Source organism: Bos grunniens, chromosome 20, assembly GCF_055505025.1.
Source record: "Bos grunniens cultivar Pamir isolate PY7600 chromosome 20, Bosgru_T2T1.0, whole genome shotgun sequence".
Lineage (NCBI taxonomy): Eukaryota > Metazoa > Chordata > Mammalia > Artiodactyla > Bovidae > Bos > Bos grunniens.
The window spans coordinates 72,758,004-72,779,761 of NC_141184.1; the positions used below are offsets into that span (position 1 = coordinate 72,758,004).

Here is a 21,758-nt window from a genome sequence, read left to right on the forward strand (position 1 = left end):
CTTTGCCCCCACGCCAAGCCTTCGACCTTCCTGAGAGAGCAGACGAGCCACAGGCAGGCACACAGACAGACACACAGACACTCGCACGCACCCACGCCAAGGGAGACAGCTGGCCTGCGCAAGCTCCTCAGCCAGAGCCAGAGCGCCTGGGAGAGGCGGGGGCAAGACGAACGGGCCGGCGGCTGGCTGTCAGGAGATACAGAGGCAGAAATACATGAAGATTCCGAGACAGACTCCAAGACGGCAAGAGGAGATACAGACACACACACACACACACACACACACACACACACACACACACACTTGAGTGTGGTCTTTGGAAATACTTGTGTTCGTAGTTGCTGGGTTGAGCCCAACTTTAATACAACCCATGGACTGCGGCCCATCAGGCTCCTCTGTCCGTGGCATTTCCCAGGCGAGGATACTGGGAGTGGGTTGCCATTTCCTTCTCCGGCGGGATCTTCCCGACCCAGGGATCAAACCCCAGTCTCCTGCGCGCGGATGCCTTGCCATCTGAACCAGGACATTGCTCATTCCCTAGGCAAAATACAAAGAATAGAGCTCGTGTTCTACTAAATGGAAAGATGATTTCAAAAACAGAAGCTGTCCTTTGTTGGTATCTTTGAATCTTTATGTAGTTTTCGTTGATTTTTACTGTTAAGGCTAACTGAACAAGGCAAGAGAGAAACCCCAGAATTGAAAAGCAATGGACGTTTTTGAAAGAAACATGTGCAGGTGAAGCTCTCTTCCTTTTTGAGAGATGGTTAAATGCAAAATCTTGATTCAACACATATGACTTTTGTGCACTTTCTTTCAAATCTCCATGACGAAGCCCTAAGGTGTCCAGGAAGAAAGGAGTAGAGGGGCAGACAAAAAGAGCAACCTTTCCCCTTGGTGCCATCTCAACCAGCTGCTTAGTTCCTTCATCTCAAGGACTATCATCTGGGCTTCTCTGGTTTGTCTGATTCTTGTTTCGGGGACCGTTTCTAGTCACAAGGCTGTCAACAGTGGGGGTGGTGTGTGTGTGTGGGGGGAAGCCCTTCTTTCCATTCCGCATGAGACCCAGTGGACAATCCAGGCCCTGCCCACTGCATTGAGTGTGCAGCAACAATATCAACGGTAATGCGGGTGAACAACACGTATTCCTGGAATCCACTCCGTTGGCTACTGACTGTGTGTGGTGGTGGTCTGGAACCTAGACCTGGAAGCTTTCTGGATGATTGCAAATGACACCAAAGTCTGAGGACGATGGAAGATCTTCACATTTCTGCAAGAGCCACACACGTCCAGAAGGAACCACAAGACTTGCCTGAAATGGTCAAGGTATAAGTAATGGACTCAACGTTGGAAGGTCTCCACCTTTGCTATGGAAGTCAAACGATCGTTCTTTGAAATGAAAATGGAGCATAATGAACGTTCTCATGCTTCTAGAGCCTTTGAAAAGCCCTAACTTGTAGAAATCTGCTGTACGAGTTCCTTGAAAGCAAGAACCTCTATGTATGGATATGTCTTCATGCCTTAGATTGTGCCTCGAATATAGTGTACACATCAACCCAGGAAAGGAAAGAATTGAATCGCCAAACATACAAAGAGATCAAAAGTGCCGAGCCAAGTGACCCCTTGAGGCTTCCAAGAGCTTTTCTGTCTTTCACACACTAAGTAAATACTGAGCACCTACGATGAGCTAGGAGGCATGTAATAAGTTTCAGGGAATAGAAGGCGGAGAGAAGAAGACACAGAGTTCCTGCTTTCACTGAGACGACTCTAATGATACATCACAGGCAGATCCTTTGAGAACCTATAAGAGGGGCCTCTTCCCTCACCACAAAACCTGGGTGTCAGGGAAGGCTTTCCAGAGGCACCATTTCGTTGAGGTCCATAGGTTGAACCTAGGTAAACCAGGGTTGAGATGCAGGAAGAATTTCAGGCCGGGAAAATAGCATCTTGGAAGGCTATGTGACCAGGGAAACTTAGGACATTCAAGAAACGAAAAATGCCCTATGGGATGGAAGCCAAAGAGTGCAGAGGGCATTCCAGGCAAAAGACATCAGAGAAGAACGTGAGGAGCAAGCCTGAAGGGAAGTGGTCGTATCTTCAATATGCTGGGAAAATACGAGAGCCGTTGGAGCAGGGAGGTGACAGCATTGCATCTGCATTTCCAAAAGGTCATCTTGCTCCACATCACTAATGATTGGAGAGGCTCAACTCCAAACTCCAAGGAGGGACCACTTCACATGAGTCCGATTGGGCCTCACTGCAATGTCTGTCAATAACCAGTGCTGGAGAAGATGTGGAGCAAAGGGAACTCTCCTCCACGGGGAGTAGGAATGGGCGTGGGTAGAGCCGGTATGGAAAAGAATATGGAGGTTCCCGAAGGAACTAAAAGTGGAAGTAGCGTATGGTTCAGCAGTCCGACTCCCAGGCATGGACACACCCACGGTATAAGTGAACAAGATAGATGCCCCGTTTGGGCACATCTATCTGTGCGTGCGTGCGCACATGCGCATGCGCGATGGCCTGCGAGGCAGGGGGTGGGGCGGGGGCTGGGGCTCTGGCGGGAGTCCGTGCAAGCCCCGGGATTGCCTGAGGCAAGCCAAAGGAGCCCCAGATGGAGACGGGACTGCCGGTCGTCGGGTGTCCTGGAAGCCGAATGCGAATGCGGAGGGGCTCGCGGGCCGCGCGGAGGCAACCCAGGTCTGCAGCGGGAGTCGGGGCCCCGGCCAGCCGCTCCCCGCGGCCCGGGAGGGGCTGGGGCTGCGGGGGGGGGATCCAAGAATCGGGATGCGCGGCGGGGGCTAAAGGACCTCTTCTGGTAGGCAAAAAGCCTCGAGCACCCGGGATTCCCAGGTGGTCTCCCATCCAAGATCCTAACCGGGCCCGACCCTGCTTAGCTTCCGAGATCAGACGAGATCGGGCGCCTTCAGGCTGATACGGCCTGAGACAGTGGCGCTTGGCTCGGGGCGCCCTAAGAGCCTTGCGCTTCGCCTCCCTTTCGCTCTGCCCTGCAGGTCGGGCCAACGGGCCGCACCTCTCGTCGCGGGGCGTGCTGTACTTGAGCCGCACGACCCGCGACCGGACTCCAGCCTGCTGACGCCGGCCCGCCCCCCGGAACACCGCCAACACCAGAGCAGCAAGCGCCTGGCCGGGCCCGGGGGCCCGAGGGGCTTCCAGGACCCCCCATTGACCGGGAGGGCGTGCGTGCATGCGTGCGCGCGGGGCCTGGGGGCTGGGCTGAGGGGTGCGGAGGTCTCGGCGCCCTCCCACCCGCGGCAACTCCAGACCCGGCCGCGCTGGCTGAGCGGGGCCTCCCCCGGATCCCATTCGCCGCTCAGGCCCGCGCGGCCCCAGATGTGTCGGTCTTCGGCGCCCGCCGCCTCCCAACCCCAGCGGCCCAGGGGCCTCTGAACCTCCTGCGGGCCTAGGCGCAGCGAAACTTGAGCGCCCAACTTGCCCGGCACCTGTCCGGTGCCCAAACCCAGCAGAAGCCAGGGAGGCGCGGTCGAGCGGAGCGCCTCAGCCCCTCCCCTTCGCACTACCGAGGCCCCCCCTTTGCCCCCACGCCAAGCCTTCGACCTTCCTGAGAGAGCAGACGAGCCACAGGCAGGCACACAGACAGACACACAGACACTCGCACGCACCCACGCCAAGGGAGACAGCTGGCCTGCGCAAGCTCCTCAGCCAGAGCCAGAGCGCCTGGGAGAGGCGGGGGCAAGACGAACGGGCCGGCGGCTGGCTGTCAGGAGATACAGAGGCAGAAATACATGAAGATTCCGAGACAGACTCCAAGACGGCAAGAGGAGATACAGACACACACACACACACACACACACACACACACACACACACACACTTGAGTGTGGTCTTTGGAAATACTTGTGTTCGTAGTTGCTGGGTTGAGCCCAACTTTAATACAACCCATGGACTGCGGCCCATCAGGCTCCTCTGTCCGTGGCATTTCCCAGGCGAGGATACTGGGAGTGGGTTGCCATTTCCTTCTCCGGCGGGATCTTCCCGACCCAGGGATCAAACCCCAGTCTCCTGCGCGCGGATGCCTTGCCATCTGAACCAGGACATTGCTAATTCCCTAGGCAAAATACAAAGAATAGAGCTCGTGTTCTACTAAATGGAAAGATGATTTCAAAAACAGAAGCTGTCCTTTGTTGGTATCTTTGAATCTTTATGTAGTTTTCGTTGATTTTTACTGTTAAGGCTAACTGAACAAGGCAAGAGAGAAACCCCAGAATTGAAAAGCAATGGACGTTTTTGAAAGAAACATGTGCAGGTGAAGCTCTCTTCCTTTTTGAGAGATGGTTAAATGCAAAATCTTGATTCAACACATATGACTTTTGTGCACTTTCTTTCAAATCTCCATGACGAAGCCCTAAGGTGTCCAGGAAGAAAGGAGTAGAGGGGCAGACAAAAAGAGCAACCTTTCCCCTTGGTGCCATCTCAACCAGCTGCTTAGTTCCTTCATCTCAAGGACTATCATCTGGGCTTCTCTGGTTTGTCTGATTCTTGTTTCGGGGACCGTTTCTAGTCACAAGGCTGTCAACAGTGGGGGTGGTGTGTGTGTGTGGGGGGAAGCCCTTCTTTCCATTCCGCATGAGACCCAGTGGACAATCCAGGCCCTGCCCACTGCATTGAGTGTGCAGCAACAATATCAACGGTAATGCGGGTGAACAACACGTATTCCTGGAATCCACTCCGTTGGCTACTGACTGTGTGTGGTGGTGGTCTGGAACCTAGACCTGGAAGCTTTCTGGATGATTGCAAATGACACCAAAGTCTGAGGACGATGGAAGATCTTCACATTTCTGCAAGAGCCACACACGTCCAGAAGGAACCACAAGACTTGCCTGAAATGGTCAAGGTATAAGTAATGGACTCAACGTTGGAAGGTCTCCACCTTTGCTATGGAAGTCAAACGATCGTTCTTTGAAATGAAAATGGAGCATAATGAACGTTCTCATGCTTCTAGAGCCTTTGAAAAGCCCTAACTTGTAGAAATCTGCTGTACGAGTTCCTTGAAAGCAAGAACCTCTATGTATGGATATGTCTTCATGCCTTAGATTGTGCCTCGAATATAGTGTACACATCAACCCAGGAAAGGAAAGAATTGAATCGCCAAACATACAAAGAGATCAAAAGTGCCGAGCCAAGTGACCCCTTGAGGCTTCCAAGAGCTTTTCTGTCTTTCACACACTAAGTAAATACTGAGCACCTACGATGAGCTAGGAGGCATGTAATAAGTTTCAGGGAATAGAAGGCGGAGAGAAGAAGACACAGAGTTCCTGCTTTCACTGAGACGACTCTAATGATACATCACAGGCAGATCCTTTGAGAACCTATAAGAGGGGCCTCTTCCCTCACCACAAAACCTGGGTGTCAGGGAAGGCTTTCCAGAGGCACCATTTCGTTGAGGTCCATAGGTTGAACCTAGGTAAACCAGGGTTGAGATGCAGGAAGAATTTCAGGCCGGGAAAATAGCATCTTGGAAGGCTATGTGACCAGGGAAACTTAGGACATTCAAGAAACGAAAAATGCCCTATGGGATGGAAGCCAAAGAGTGCAGAGGGCATTCCAGGCAAAAGACATCAGAGAAGAACGTGAGGAGCAAGCCTGAAGGGAAGTGGTCGTATCTTCAATATGCTGGGAAAATACGAGAGCCGTTGGAGCAGGGAGGTGACAGCATTGCATCTGCATTTCCAAAAGGTCATCTTGCTCCACATCACTAATGATTGGAGAGGCTCAACTCCAAACTCCAAGGAGGGACCACTTCACATGAGTCCGATTGGGCCTCACTGCAATGTCTGTCAATAACCAGTGCTGGAGAAGATGTGGAGCAAAGGGAACTCTCCTCCACGGGGAGTAGGAATGGGCGTGGGTAGAGCCGGTATGGAAAAGAATATGGAGGTTCCCGAAGGAACTAAAAGTGGAAGTAGCGTATGGTTCAGCAGTCCGACTCCCAGGCATGGACACACCCACGGTATAAGTGAACAAGATAGATGCCCCGTTTGGGCACATCTATCTGTGCGTGCGTGCGCACATGCGCATGCGCGATGGCCTGCGAGGCAGGGGGTGGGGCGGGGGCTGGGGCTCTGGCGGGAGTCCGTGCAAGCCCCGGGATTGCCTGAGGCAAGCCAAAGGAGCCCCAGATGGAGACGGGACTGCCGGTCGTCGGGTGTCCTGGAAGCCGAATGCGAATGCGGAGGGGCTCGCGGGCCGCGCGGAGGCAACCCAGGTCTGCAGCGGGAGTCGGGGCCCCGGCCAGCCGCTCCCCGCGGCCCGGGAGGGGCTGGGGCTGCGGGGGGGGATCCAAGAATCGGGATGCGCGGCGGGGGCTAAAGGACCTCTTCTGGTAGGCAAAAAGCCTCGAGCACCCGGGATTCCCAGGTGGTCTCCCATCCAAGATCCTAACCGGGCCCGACCCTGCTTAGCTTCCGAGATCAGACGAGATCGGGCGCCTTCAGGCTGATACGGCCTGAGACAGTGGCGCTTGGCTCGGGGCGCCCTAAGAGCCTTGCGCTTCGCCTCCCTTTCGCTCTGCCCTGCAGGTCGGGCCAACGGGCCGCACCTCTCGTCGCGGGGCGTGCTGTACTTGAGCCGCACGACCCGCGACCGGACTCCAGCCTGCTGACGCCGGCCCGCCCCCCGGAACACCGCCAACACCAGAGCAGCAAGCGCCTGGCCGGGCCCGGGGGCCCGAGGGGCTTCCAGGACCCCCCATTGACCGGGAGGGCGTGCGTGCATGCGTGCGCGCGGGGCCTGGGGGCTGGGCTGAGGGGTGCGGAGGTCTCGGCGCCCTCCCACCCGCGGCAACTCCAGACCCGGCCGCGCTGGCTGAGCGGGGCCTCCCCCGGATCCCATTCGCCGCTCAGGCCCGCGCGGCCCCAGATGTGTCGGTCTTCGGCGCCCGCCGCCTCCCAACCCCAGCGGCCCAGGGGCCTCTGAACCTCCTGCGGGCCTAGGCGCAGCGAAACTTGAGCGCCCAACTTGCCCGGCACCTGTCCGGTGCCCAAACCCAGCAGAAGCCAGGGAGGCGCGGTCGAGCGGAGCGCCTCAGCCCCTCCCCTTCGCACTACCGAGGCCCCCCCTTTGCCCCCACGCCAAGCCTTCGACCTTCCTGAGAGAGCAGACGAGCCACAGGCAGGCACACAGACAGACACACAGACACTCGCACGCACCCACGCCAAGGGAGACAGCTGGCCTGCGCAAGCTCCTCAGCCAGAGCCAGAGCGCCTGGGAGAGGCGGGGGCAAGACGAACGGGCCGGCGGCTGGCTGTCAGGAGATACAGAGGCAGAAATACATGAAGATTCCGAGACAGACTCCAAGACGGCAAGAGGAGATACAGACACACACACACACACACACACACACACACACACACACACACACTTGAGTGTGGTCTTTGGAAATACTTGTGTTCGTAGTTGCTGGGTTGAGCCCAACTTTAATACAACCCATGGACTGCGGCCCATCAGGCTCCTCTGTCCGTGGCATTTCCCAGGCGAGGATACTGGGAGTGGGTTGCCATTTCCTTCTCCGGCGGGATCTTCCCGACCCAGGGATCAAACCCCAGTCTCCTGCGCGCGGATGCCTTGCCATCTGAACCAGGACATTGCTAATTCCCTAGGCAAAATACAAAGAATAGAGCTCGTGTTCTACTAAATGGAAAGATGATTTCAAAAACAGAAGCTGTCCTTTGTTGGTATCTTTGAATCTTTATGTAGTTTTCGTTGATTTTTACTGTTAAGGCTAACTGAACAAGGCAAGAGAGAAACCCCAGAATTGAAAAGCAATGGACGTTTTTGAAAGAAACATGTGCAGGTGAAGCTCTCTTCCTTTTTGAGAGATGGTTAAATGCAAAATCTTGATTCAACACATATGACTTTTGTGCACTTTCTTTCAAATCTCCATGACGAAGCCCTAAGGTGTCCAGGAAGAAAGGAGTAGAGGGGCAGACAAAAAGAGCAACCTTTCCCCTTGGTGCCATCTCAACCAGCTGCTTAGTTCCTTCATCTCAAGGACTATCATCTGGGCTTCTCTGGTTTGTCTGATTCTTGTTTCGGGGACCGTTTCTAGTCACAAGGCTGTCAACAGTGGGGGTGGTGTGTGTGGGGGGGGGGAAGCCCTTCTTTCCATTCCGCATGAGACCCAGTGGACAATCCAGGCCCTGCCCACTGCATTGAGTGTGCAGCAACAATATCAACGGTAATGCGGGTGAACAACACGTATTCCTGGAATCCACTCCGTTGGCTACTGACTGTGTGTGGTGGTGGTCTGGAACCTAGACCTGGAAGCTTTCTGGATGATTGCAAATGACACCAAAGTCTGAGGACGATGGAAGATCTTCACATTTCTGCAAGAGCCACACACGTCCAGAAGGAACCACAAGACTTGCCTGAAATGGTCAAGGTATAAGTAATGGACTCAACGTTGGAAGGTCTCCACCTTTGCTATGGAAGTCAAACGATCGTTCTTTGAAATGAAAATGGAGCATAATGAACGTTCTCATGCTTCTAGAGCCTTTGAAAAGCCCTAACTTGTAGAAATCTGCTGTACGAGTTCCTTGAAAGCAAGAACCTCTATGTATGGATATGTCTTCATGCCTTAGATTGTGCCTCGAATATAGTGTACACATCAACCCAGGAAAGGAAAGAATTGAATCGCCAAACATACAAAGAGATCAAAAGTGCCGAGCCAAGTGACCCCTTGAGGCTTCCAAGAGCTTTTCTGTCTTTCACACACTAAGTAAATACTGAGCACCTACGATGAGCTAGGAGGCATGTAATAAGTTTCAGGGAATAGAAGGCGGAGAGAAGAAGACACAGAGTTCCTGCTTTCACTGAGACGACTCTAATGATACATCACAGGCAGATCCTTTGAGAACCTATAAGAGGGGCCTCTTCCCTCACCACAAAACCTGGGTGTCAGGGAAGGCTTTCCAGAGGCACCATTTCGTTGAGGTCCATAGGTTGAACCTAGGTAAACCAGGGTTGAGATGCAGGAAGAATTTCAGGCCGGGAAAATAGCATCTTGGAAGGCTATGTGACCAGGGAAACTTAGGACATTCAAGAAACGAAAAATGCCCTATGGGATGGAAGCCAAAGAGTGCAGAGGGCATTCCAGGCAAAAGACATCAGAGAAGAACGTGAGGAGCAAGCCTGAAGGGAAGTGGTCGTATCTTCAATATGCTGGGAAAATACGAGAGCCGTTGGAGCAGGGAGGTGACAGCATTGCATCTGCATTTCCAAAAGGTCATCTTGCTCCACATCACTAATGATTGGAGAGGCTCAACTCCAAACTCCAAGGAGGGACCACTTCACATGAGTCCGATTGGGCCTCACTGCAATGTCTGTCAATAACCAGTGCTGGAGAAGATGTGGAGCAAAGGGAACTCTCCTCCACGGGGAGTAGGAATGGGCGTGGGTAGAGCCGGTATGGAAAAGAATATGGAGGTTCCCGAAGGAACTAAAAGTGGAAGTAGCGTATGGTTCAGCAGTCCGACTCCCAGGCATGGACACACCCACGGTATAAGTGAACAAGATAGATGCCCCGTTTGGGCACATCTATCTGTGCGTGCGTGCGCACATGCGCATGCGCGATGGCCTGCGAGGCAGGGGGTGGGGCGGGGGCTGGGGCTCTGGCGGGAGTCCGTGCAAGCCCCGGGATTGCCTGAGGCAAGCCAAAGGAGCCCCAGATGGAGACGGGACTGCCGGTCGTCGGGTGTCCTGGAAGCCGAATGCGAATGCGGAGGGGCTCGCGGGCCGCGCGGAGGCAACCCAGGTCTGCAGCGGGAGTCGGGGCCCCGGCCAGCCGCTCCCCGCGGCCCGGGAGGGGCTGGGGCTGCGGGGGGGGATCCAAGAATCGGGATGCGCGGCGGGGGCTAAAGGACCTCTTCTGGTAGGCAAAAAGCCTCGAGCACCCGGGATTCCCAGGTGGTCTCCCATCCAAGATCCTAACCGGGCCCGACCCTGCTTAGCTTCCGAGATCAGACGAGATCGGGCGCCTTCAGGCTGATACGGCCTGAGACAGTGGCGCTTGGCTCGGGGCGCCCTAAGAGCCTTGCGCTTCGCCTCCCTTTCGCTCTGCCCTGCAGGTCGGGCCAACGGGCCGCACCTCTCGTCGCGGGGCGTGCTGTACTTGAGCCGCACGACCCGCGACCGGACTCCAGCCTGCTGACGCCGGCCCGCCCCCCGGAACACCGCCAACACCAGAGCAGCAAGCGCCTGGCCGGGCCCGGGGGCCCGAGGGGCTTCCAGGACCCCCCATTGACCGGGAGGGCGTGCGTGCATGCGTGCGCGCGGGGCCTGGGGGCTGGGCTGAGGGGTGCGGAGGTCTCGGCGCCCTCCCACCCGCGGCAACTCCAGACCCGGCCGCGCTGGCTGAGCGGGGCCTCCCCCGGATCCCATTCGCCGCTCAGGCCCGCGCGGCCCCAGATGTGTCGGTCTTCGGCGCCCGCCGCCTCCCAACCCCAGCGGCCCAGGGGCCTCTGAACCTCCTGCGGGCCTAGGCGCAGCGAAACTTGAGCGCCCAACTTGCCCGGCACCTGTCCGGTGCCCAAACCCAGCAGAAGCCAGGGAGGCGCGGTCGAGCGGAGCGCCTCAGCCCCTCCCCTTCGCACTACCGAGGCCCCCCCTTTGCCCCCACGCCAAGCCTTCGACCTTCCTGAGAGAGCAGACGAGCCACAGGCAGGCACACAGACAGACACACAGACACTCGCACGCACCCACGCCAAGGGAGACAGCTGGCCTGCGCAAGCTCCTCAGCCAGAGCCAGAGCGCCTGGGAGAGGCGGGGGCAAGACGAACGGGCCGGCGGCTGGCTGTCAGGAGATACAGAGGCAGAAATACATGAAGATTCCGAGACAGACTCCAAGACGGCAAGAGGAGATACAGACACACACACACACACACACACACACACACACACACACACACACTTGAGTGTGGTCTTTGGAAATACTTGTGTTCGTAGTTGCTGGGTTGAGCCCAACTTTAATACAACCCATGGACTGCGGCCCATCAGGCTCCTCTGTCCGTGGCATTTCCCAGGCGAGGATACTGGGAGTGGGTTGCCATTTCCTTCTCCGGCGGGATCTTCCCGACCCAGGGATCAAACCCCAGTCTCCTGCGCGCGGATGCCTTGCCATCTGAACCAGGACATTGCTAATTCCCTAGGCAAAATACAAAGAATAGAGCTCGTGTTCTACTAAATGGAAAGATGATTTCAAAAACAGAAGCTGTCCTTTGTTGGTATCTTTGAATCTTTATGTAGTTTTCGTTGATTTTTACTGTTAAGGCTAACTGAACAAGGCAAGAGAGAAACCCCAGAATTGAAAAGCAATGGACGTTTTTGAAAGAAACATGTGCAGGTGAAGCTCTCTTCCTTTTTGAGAGATGGTTAAATGCAAAATCTTGATTCAACACATATGACTTTTGTGCACTTTCTTTCAAATCTCCATGACGAAGCCCTAAGGTGTCCAGGAAGAAAGGAGTAGAGGGGCAGACAAAAAGAGCAACCTTTCCCCTTGGTGCCATCTCAACCAGCTGCTTAGTTCCTTCATCTCAAGGACTATCATCTGGGCTTCTCTGGTTTGTCTGATTCTTGTTTCGGGGACCGTTTCTAGTCACAAGGCTGTCAACAGTGGGGGTGGTGTGTGTGGGGGGGGGGAAGCCCTTCTTTCCATTCCGCATGAGACCCAGTGGACAATCCAGGCCCTGCCCACTGCATTGAGTGTGCAGCAACAATATCAACGGTAATGCGGGTGAACAACACGTATTCCTGGAATCCACTCCGTTGGCTACTGACTGTGTGTGGTGGTGGTCTGGAACCTAGACCTGGAAGCTTTCTGGATGATTGCAAATGACACCAAAGTCTGAGGACGATGGAAGATCTTCACATTTCTGCAAGAGCCACACACGTCCAGAAGGAACCACAAGACTTGCCTGAAATGGTCAAGGTATAAGTAATGGACTCAACGTTGGAAGGTCTCCACCTTTGCTATGGAAGTCAAACGATCGTTCTTTGAAATGAAAATGGAGCATAATGAACGTTCTCATGCTTCTAGAGCCTTTGAAAAGCCCTAACTTGTAGAAATCTGCTGTACGAGTTCCTTGAAAGCAAGAACCTCTATGTATGGATATGTCTTCATGCCTTAGATTGTGCCTCGAATATAGTGTACACATCAACCCAGGAAAGGAAAGAATTGAATCGCCAAACATACAAAGAGATCAAAAGTGCCGAGCCAAGTGACCCCTTGAGGCTTCCAAGAGCTTTTCTGTCTTTCACACACTAAGTAAATACTGAGCACCTACGATGAGCTAGGAGGCATGTAATAAGTTTCAGGGAATAGAAGGCGGAGAGAAGAAGACACAGAGTTCCTGCTTTCACTGAGACGACTCTAATGATACATCACAGGCAGATCCTTTGAGAACCTATAAGAGGGGCCTCTTCCCTCACCACAAAACCTGGGTGTCAGGGAAGGCTTTCCAGAGGCACCATTTCGTTGAGGTCCATAGGTTGAACCTAGGTAAACCAGGGTTGAGATGCAGGAAGAATTTCAGGCCGGGAAAATAGCATCTTGGAAGGCTATGTGACCAGGGAAACTTAGGACATTCAAGAAACGAAAAATGCCCTATGGGATGGAAGCCAAAGAGTGCAGAGGGCATTCCAGGCAAAAGACATCAGAGAAGAACGTGAGGAGCAAGCCTGAAGGGAAGTGGTCGTATCTTCAATATGCTGGGAAAATACGAGAGCCGTTGGAGCAGGGAGGTGACAGCATTGCATCTGCATTTCCAAAAGGTCATCTTGCTCCACATCACTAATGATTGGAGAGGCTCAACTCCAAACTCCAAGGAGGGACCACTTCACATGAGTCCGATTGGGCCTCACTGCAATGTCTGTCAATAACCAGTGCTGGAGAAGATGTGGAGCAAAGGGAACTCTCCTCCACGGGGAGTAGGAATGGGCGTGGGTAGAGCCGGTATGGAAAAGAATATGGAGGTTCCCGAAGGAACTAAAAGTGGAAGTAGCGTATGGTTCAGCAGTCCGACTCCCAGGCATGGACACACCCACGGTATAAGTGAACAAGATAGATGCCCCGTTTGGGCACATCTATCTGTGCGTGCGTGCGCACATGCGCATGCGCGATGGCCTGCGAGGCAGGGGGTGGGGCGGGGGCTGGGGCTCTGGCGGGAGTCCGTGCAAGCCCCGGGATTGCCTGAGGCAAGCCAAAGGAGCCCCAGATGGAGACGGGACTGCCGGTCGTCGGGTGTCCTGGAAGCCGAATGCGAATGCGGAGGGGCTCGCGGGCCGCGCGGAGGCAACCCAGGTCTGCAGCGGGAGTCGGGGCCCCGGCCAGCCGCTCCCCGCGGCCCGGGAGGGGCTGGGGCTGCGGGGGGGGATCCAAGAATCGGGATGCGCGGCGGGGGCTAAAGGACCTCTTCTGGTAGGCAAAAAGCCTCGAGCACCCGGGATTCCCAGGTGGTCTCCCATCCAAGATCCTAACCGGGCCCGACCCTGCTTAGCTTCCGAGATCAGACGAGATCGGGCGCCTTCAGGCTGATACGGCCTGAGACAGTGGCGCTTGGCTCGGGGCGCCCTAAGAGCCTTGCGCTTCGCCTCCCTTTCGCTCTGCCCTGCAGGTCGGGCCAACGGGCCGCACCTCTCGTCGCGGGGCGTGCTGTACTTGAGCCGCACGACCCGCGACCGGACTCCAGCCTGCTGACGCCGGCCCGCCCCCCGGAACACCGCCAACACCAGAGCAGCAAGCGCCTGGCCGGGCCCGGGGGCCCGAGGGGCTTCCAGGACCCCCCATTGACCGGGAGGGCGTGCGTGCATGCGTGCGCGCGGGGCCTGGGGGCTGGGCTGAGGGGTGCGGAGGTCTCGGCGCCCTCCCACCCGCGGCAACTCCAGACCCGGCCGCGCTGGCTGAGCGGGGCCTCCCCCGGATCCCATTCGCCGCTCAGGCCCGCGCGGCCCCAGATGTGTCGGTCTTCGGCGCCCGCCGCCTCCCAACCCCAGCGGCCCAGGGGCCTCTGAACCTCCTGCGGGCCTAGGCGCAGCGAAACTTGAGCGCCCAACTTGCCCGGCACCTGTCCGGTGCCCAAACCCAGCAGAAGCCAGGGAGGCGCGGTCGAGCGGAGCGCCTCAGCCCCTCCCCTTCGCACTACCGAGGCCCCCCCTTTGCCCCCACGCCAAGCCTTCGACCTTCCTGAGAGAGCAGACGAGCCACAGGCAGGCACACAGACAGACACACAGACACTCGCACGCACCCACGCCAAGGGAGACAGCTGGCCTGCGCAAGCTCCTCAGCCAGAGCCAGAGCGCCTGGGAGAGGCGGGGGCAAGACGAACGGGCCGGCGGCTGGCTGTCAGGAGATACAGAGGCAGAAATACATGAAGATTCCGAGACAGACTCCAAGACGGCAAGAGGAGATACAGACACACACACACACACACACACACACACACACACACACACACACTTGAGTGTGGTCTTTGGAAATACTTGTGTTCGTAGTTGCTGGGTTGAGCCCAACTTTAATACAACCCATGGACTGCGGCCCATCAGGCTCCTCTGTCCGTGGCATTTCCCAGGCGAGGATACTGGGAGTGGGTTGCCATTTCCTTCTCCGGCGGGATCTTCCCGACCCAGGGATCAAACCCCAGTCTCCTGCGCGCGGATGCCTTGCCATCTGAACCAGGACATTGCTAATTCCCTAGGCAAAATACAAAGAATAGAGCTCGTGTTCTACTAAATGGAAAGATGATTTCAAAAACAGAAGCTGTCCTTTGTTGGTATCTTTGAATCTTTATGTAGTTTTCGTTGATTTTTACTGTTAAGGCTAACTGAACAAGGCAAGAGAGAAACCCCAGAATTGAAAAGCAATGGACGTTTTTGAAAGAAACATGTGCAGGTGAAGCTCTCTTCCTTTTTGAGAGATGGTTAAATGCAAAATCTTGATTCAACACATATGACTTTTGTGCACTTTCTTTCAAATCTCCATGACGAAGCCCTAAGGTGTCCAGGAAGAAAGGAGTAGAGGGGCAGACAAAAAGAGCAACCTTTCCCCTTGGTGCCATCTCAACCAGCTGCTTAGTTCCTTCATCTCAAGGACTATCATCTGGGCTTCTCTGGTTTGTCTGATTCTTGTTTCGGGGACCGTTTCTAGTCACAAGGCTGTCAACAGTGGGGGTGGTGTGTGTGGGGGGGGGGAAGCCCTTCTTTCCATTCCGCATGAGACCCAGTGGACAATCCAGGCCCTGCCCACTGCATTGAGTGTGCAGCAACAATATCAACGGTAATGCGGGTGAACAACACGTATTCCTGGAATCCACTCCGTTGGCTACTGACTGTGTGTGGTGGTGGTCTGGAACCTAGACCTGGAAGCTTTCTGGATGATTGCAAATGACACCAAAGTCTGAGGACGATGGAAGATCTTCACATTTCTGCAAGAGCCACACACGTCCAGAAGGAACCACAAGACTTGCCTGAAATGGTCAAGGTATAAGTAATGGACTCAACGTTGGAAGGTCTCCACCTTTGCTATGGAAGTCAAACGATCGTTCTTTGAAATGAAAATGGAGCATAATGAACGTTCTCATGCTTCTAGAGCCTTTGAAAAGCCCTAACTTGTAGAAATCTGCTGTACGAGTTCCTTGAAAGCAAGAACCTCTATGTATGGATATGTCTTCATGCCTTAGATTGTGCCTCGAATATAGTGTACACATCAACCCAGGAAAGGAAAGAATTGAATCGCCAAACATACAAAGAGATCAAAAGTGCCGAGCCAAGTGACCCCTTGAGGCTTCCAAGAGCTTTTCTGTCTTTCACACACTAAGTAAATACTGAGCACCTACGATGAGCTAGGAGGCATGTAATAAGTTTCAGGGAATAGAAGGCGGAGAGAAGAAGACACAGAGTTCCTGCTTTCACTGAGACGACTCTAATGATACATCACAGGCAGATCCTTTGAGAACCTATAAGAGGGGCCTCTTCCCTCACCACAAAACCTGGGTGTCAGGGAAGGCTTTCCAGAGGCACCATTTCGTTGAGGTCCATAGGTTGAACCTAGGTAAACCAGGGTTGAGATGCAGGAAGAATTTCAGGCCGGGAAAATAGCATCTTGGAAGGCTATGTGACCAGGGAAACTTAGGACATTCAAGAAACGAAAAATGCCCTATGGGATGGAAGCCAAAGAGTGCAGAGGGCATTCCAGGCAAAAGACATCAGAGAAGAACGTGAGGAGCAAGCCTGAAGGGAAGTGGTCGTATCTTCAATATGCTGGGAAAATACGAGAGCCGTTGGAGCAGGGAGGTGACAGCATTGCATCTGCATTTCCAAAAGGTCATCTTGCTCCACATCACTAATGATTGGAGAGGCTCAACTCCAAACTCCAAGGAGGGACCACTTCACATGAGTCCGATTGGGCCTCACTGCAATGTCTGTCAATAACCAGTGCTGGAGAAGATGTGGAGCAAAGGGAACTCTCCTCCACGGGGAGTAGGAATGGGCGTGGGTAGAGCCGGTATGGAAAAGAATATGGAGGTTCCCGAAGGAACTAAAAGTGGAAGTAGCGTATGGTTCAGCAGTCCGACTCCCAGGCATGGACACACCCACGGTATAAGTGAACAAGATAGATGCCCCGTTTGGGCACATCTATCTGTGCGTGCGTGCGCACATGCGCATGCGCGATGGCCTGCGAGGCAGGGGGTGGGGCGGGGGCTGGGGCTCTGGCGGGAGTCCGTGCAAGCCCCGGGATTGCCTGAGGCAAGCCAAAGGAGCCCCAGATGGAGACGGGACTGCCGGTCGTCGGGTGTCCTGGAAGCCGAATGCGAATGCGGAGGGGCTCGCGGGCCGCGCGGAGGCAACCCAGGTCTGCAGCGGGAGTCGGGGCCCCGGCCAGCCGCTCCCCGCGGCCCGGGAGGGGCTGGGGCTGCGGGGGGGGATCCAAGAATCGGGATGCGCGGCGGGGGCTAAAGGACCTCTTCTGGTAGGCAAAAAGCCTCGAGCACCCGGGATTCCCAGGTGGTCTCCCATCCAAGATCCTAACCGGGCCCGACCCTGCTTAGCTTCCGAGATCAGACGAGATCGGGCGCCTTCAGGCTGATACGGCCTGAGACAGTGGCGCTTGGCTCGGGGCGCCCTAAGAGCCTTGCGCTTCGCCTCCCTTTCGCTCTGCCCTGCAGGTCGGGCCAACGGGCCGCACCTCTCGTCGCGGGGCGTGCTGTACTTGAGCCGCACGACCCGCGACCGGACTCCAGCCTGCTGACGCCGGCCCGCCCCCCGGAACACCGCCAACACCAGAGCAGCAAGCGCCTGGCCGGGCCCGGGGGCCCGAGGGGCTTCCAGGACCCCCCATTGACCGGGAGGGCGTGCGTGCATGCGTGCGCGCGGGGCCTGGGGGCTGGGCTGAGGGGTGCGGAGGTCTCGGCGCCCTCCCACCCGCGGCAACTCCAGACCCGGCCGCGCTGGCTGAGCGGGGCCTCCCCCGGATCCCATTCGCCGCTCAGGCCCGCGCGGCCCCAGATGTGTCGGTCTTCGGCGCCCGCCGCCTCCCAACCCCAGCGGCCCAGGGGCCTCTGAACCTCCTGCGGGCCTAGGCGCAGCGAAACTTGAGCGCCCAACTTGCCCGGCACCTGTCCGGTGCCCAAACCCAGCAGAAGCCAGGGAGGCGCGGTCGAGCGGAGCGCCTCAGCCCCTCCCCTTCGCACTACCGAGGCCCCCCCTTTGCCCCCACGCCAAGCCTTCGACCTTCCTGAGAGAGCAGACGAGCCACAGGCAGGCACACAGACAGACACACAGACACTCGCACGCACCCACGCCAAGGGAGACAGCTGGCCTGCGCAAGCTCCTCAGCCAGAGCCAGAGCGCCTGGGAGAGGCGGGGGCAAGACGAACGGGCCGGCGGCTGGCTGTCAGGAGATACAGAGGCAGAAATACATGAAGATTCCGAGACAGACTCCAAGACGGCAAGAGGAGATACAGACACACACACACACACACACACACACACACACACACACACACTTGAGTGTGGTCTTTGGAAATACTTGTGTTCGTAGTTGCTGGGTTGAGCCCAACTTTAATACAACCCATGGACTGCGGCCCATCAGGCTCCTCTGTCCGTGGCATTTCCCAGGCGAGGATACTGGGAGTGGGTTGCCATTTCCTTCTCCGGCGGGATCTTCCCGACCCAGGGATCAAACCCCAGTCTCCTGCGCGCGGATGCCTTGCCATCTGAACCAGGACATTGCTCATTCCCTAGGCAAAATACAAAGAATAGAGCTCGTGTTCTACTAAATGGAAAGATGATTTCAAAAACAGAAGCTGTCCTTTGTTGGTATCTTTGAATCTTTATGTAGTTTTCGTTGATTTTTACTGTTAAGGCTAACTGAACAAGGCAAGAGAGAAACCCCAGAATTGAAAAGCAATGGACGTTTTTGAAAGAAACATGTGCAGGTGAAGCTCTCTTCCTTTTTGAGAGATGGTTAAATGCAAAATCTTGATTCAACACATATGACTTTTGTGCACTTTCTTTCAAATCTCCATGACGAAGCCCTAAGGTGTCCAGGAAGAAAGGAGTAGAGGGGCAGACAAAAAGAGCAACCTTTCCCCTTGGTGCCATCTCAACCAGCTGCTTAGTTCCTTCATCTCAAGGACTATCATCTGGGCTTCTCTGGTTTGTCTGATTCTTGTTTCGGGGACCGTTTCTAGTCACAAGGCTGTCAACAGTGGGGGTGGTGTGTGTGTGTGGGGGGAAGCCCTTCTTTCCATTCCGCATGAGACCCAGTGGACAATCCAGGCCCTGCCCACTGCATTGAGTGTGCAGCAACAATATCAACGGTAATGCGGGTGAACAACACGTATTCCTGGAATCCACTCCGTTGGCTACTGACTGTGTGTGGTGGTGGTCTGGAACCTAGACCTGGAAGCTTTCTGGATGATTGCAAATGACACCAAAGTCTGAGGACGATGGAAGATCTTCACATTTCTGCAAGAGCCACACACGTCCAGAAGGAACCACAAGACTTGCCTGAAATGGTCAAGGTATAAGTAATGGACTCAACGTTGGAAGGTCTCCACCTTTGCTATGGAAGTCAAACGATCGTTCTTTGAAATGAAAATGGAGCATAATGAACGTTCTCATGCTTCTAGAGCCTTTGAAAAGCCCTAACTTGTAGAAATCTGCTGTACGAGTTCCTTGAAAGCAAGAACCTCTATGTATGGATATGTCTTCATGCCTTAGATTGTGCCTCGAATATAGTGTACACATCAACCCAGGAAAGGAAAGAATTGAATCGCCAAACATACAAAGAGATCAAAAGTGCCGAGCCAAGTGACCCCTTGAGGCTTCCAAGAGCTTTTCTGTCTTTCACACACTAAGTAAATACTGAGCACCTACGATGAGCTAGGAGGCATGTAATAAGTTTCAGGGAATAGAAGGCGGAGAGAAGAAGACACAGAGTTCCTGCTTTCACTGAGACGACTCTAATGATACATCACAGGCAGATCCTTTGAGAACCTATAAGAGGGGCCTCTTCCCTCACCACAAAACCTGGGTGTCAGGGAAGGCTTTCCAGAGGCACCATTTCGTTGAGGTCCATAGGTTGAACCTAGGTAAACCAGGGTTGAGATGCAGGAAGAATTTCAGGCCGGGAAAATAGCATCTTGGAAGGCTATGTGACCAGGGAAACTTAGGACATTCAAGAAACGAAAAATGCCCTATGGGATGGAAGCCAAAGAGTGCAGAGGGCATTCCAGGCAAAAGACATCAGAGAAGAACGTGAGGAGCAAGCCTGAAGGGAAGTGGTCGTATCTTCAATATGCTGGGAAAATACGAGAGCCGTTGGAGCAGGGAGGTGACAGCATTGCATCTGCATTTCCAAAAGGTCATCTTGCTCCACATCACTAATGATTGGAGAGGCTCAACTCCAAACTCCAAGGAGGGACCACTTCACATGAGTCCGATTGGGCCTCACTGCAATGTCTGTCAATAACCAGTGCTGGAGAAGATGTGGAGCAAAGGGAACTCTCCTCCACGGGGAGTAGGAATGGGCGTGGGTAGAGCCGGTATGGAAAAGAATATGGAGGTTCCCGAAGGAACTAAAAGTGGAAGTAGCGTATGGTTCAGCAGTCCGACTCCCAGGCATGGACACACCCACGGTATAAGTGAACAAGATAGATGCCCCGTTTGGGCACATCTATCTGTGCGTGCGTGCGCACATGCGCATGCGCGATGGCCTGCGAGGCAGGGGGTGGGGCGGGGGCTGGGGCTCTGGCGGGAGTCCGTGCAAGCCCCGGGATTGCCTGAGGCAAGCCAAAGGAGCCCCAGATGGAGACGGGACTGCCGGTCGTCGGGTGTCCTGGAAGCCGAATGCGAATGCGGAGGGGCTCGCGGGCCGCGCGGAGGCAACCCAGGTCTGCAGCGGGAGTCGGGGCCCCGGCCAGCCGCTCCCCGCGGCCCGGGAGGGGCTGGGGCTGCGGGGGGGGATCCAAGAATCGGGATGCGCGGCGGGGGCTAAAGGACCTCTTCTGGTAGGCAAAAAGCCTCGAGCACCCGGGATTCCCAGGTGGTCTCCCATCCAAGATCCTAACCGGGCCCGACCCTGCTTAGCTTCCGAGATCAGACGAGATCGGGCGCCTTCAGGCTGATACGGCCTGAGACAGTGGCGCTTGGCTCGGGGCGCCCTAAGAGCCTTGCGCTTCGCCTCCCTTTCGCTCTGCCCTGCAGGTCGGGCCAACGGGCCGCACCTCTCGTCGCGGGGCGTGCTGTACTTGAGCCGCACGACCCGCGACCGGACTCCAGCCTGCTGACGCCGGCCCGCCCCCCGGAACACCGCCAACACCAGAGCAGCAAGCGCCTGGCCGGGCCCGGGGGCCCGAGGGGCTTCCAGGACCCCCCATTGACCGGGAGGGCGTGCGTGCATGCGTGCGCGCGGGGCCTGGGGGCTGGGCTGAGGGGTGCGGAGGTCTCGGCGCCCTCCCACCCGCGGCAACTCCAGACCCGGCCGCGCTGGCTGAGCGGGGCCTCCCCCGGATCCCATTCGCCGCTCAGGCCCGCGCGGCCCCAGATGTGTCGGTCTTCGGCGCCCGCCGCCTCCCAACCCCAGCGGCCCAGGGGCCTCTGAACCTCCTGCGGGCCTAGGCGCAGCGAAACTTGAGCGCCCAACTTGCCCGGCACCTGTCCGGTGCCCAAACCCAGCAGAAGCCAGGGAGGCGCGGTCGAGCGGAGCGCCTCAGCCCCTCCCCTTCGCACTACCGAGGCCCCCCCTTTGCCCCCACGCCAAGCCTTCGACCTTCCTGAGAGAGCAGACGAGCCACAGGCAGGCACACAGACAGACACACAGACACTCGCACGCACCCACGCCAAGGGAGACAGCTGGCCTGCGCAAGCTCCTCAGCCAGAGCCAGAGCGCCTGGGAGAGGCGGGGGCAAGACGAACGGGCCGGCGGCTGGCTGTCAGGAGATACAGAGGCAGAAATACATGAAGATTCCGAGACAGACTCCAAGACGGCAAGAGGAGATACAGACACACACACACACACACACACACACACACACACACACACACACACACTTGAGTGTGGTCTTTGGAAATACTTGTGTTCGTAGTTGCTGGGTTGAGCCCAACTTTAATACAACCCATGGACTGCGGCCCATCAGGCTCCTCTGTCCGTGGCATTTCCCAGGCGAGGATACTGGGAGTGGGTTGCCATTTCCTTCTCCGGCGGGATCTTCCCGACCCAGGGATCA

At 55.9% G+C, this 21,758-nt stretch overlaps 6 pseudogenes; all 6 read right to left on the minus strand.

The window, feature by feature from the left end:
* Window positions 1-2,822: 2,822 nt before the first annotated feature.
* Window positions 2,823-2,942, minus strand: LOC147350741 (5S ribosomal RNA; annotated as a pseudogene).
* Window positions 2,943-6,368: 3,426 nt separating this feature from the next.
* LOC147350742 (5S ribosomal RNA) lies at window positions 6,369-6,488 on the minus strand (annotated as a pseudogene).
* A 3,426-nt stretch (window positions 6,489-9,914) lies between these two features.
* Window positions 9,915-10,034, minus strand: LOC147350743 (5S ribosomal RNA; annotated as a pseudogene).
* Window positions 10,035-13,460: 3,426 nt separating this feature from the next.
* On the minus strand, window positions 13,461-13,580 carry LOC147350744 (5S ribosomal RNA; annotated as a pseudogene).
* Window positions 13,581-17,006: 3,426 nt separating this feature from the next.
* On the minus strand, window positions 17,007-17,126 carry LOC147350745 (5S ribosomal RNA; annotated as a pseudogene).
* A 3,424-nt stretch (window positions 17,127-20,550) lies between these two features.
* Window positions 20,551-20,670, minus strand: LOC147350746 (5S ribosomal RNA; annotated as a pseudogene).
* Between the last annotated feature and the right edge of the window lie 1,088 nt (window positions 20,671-21,758).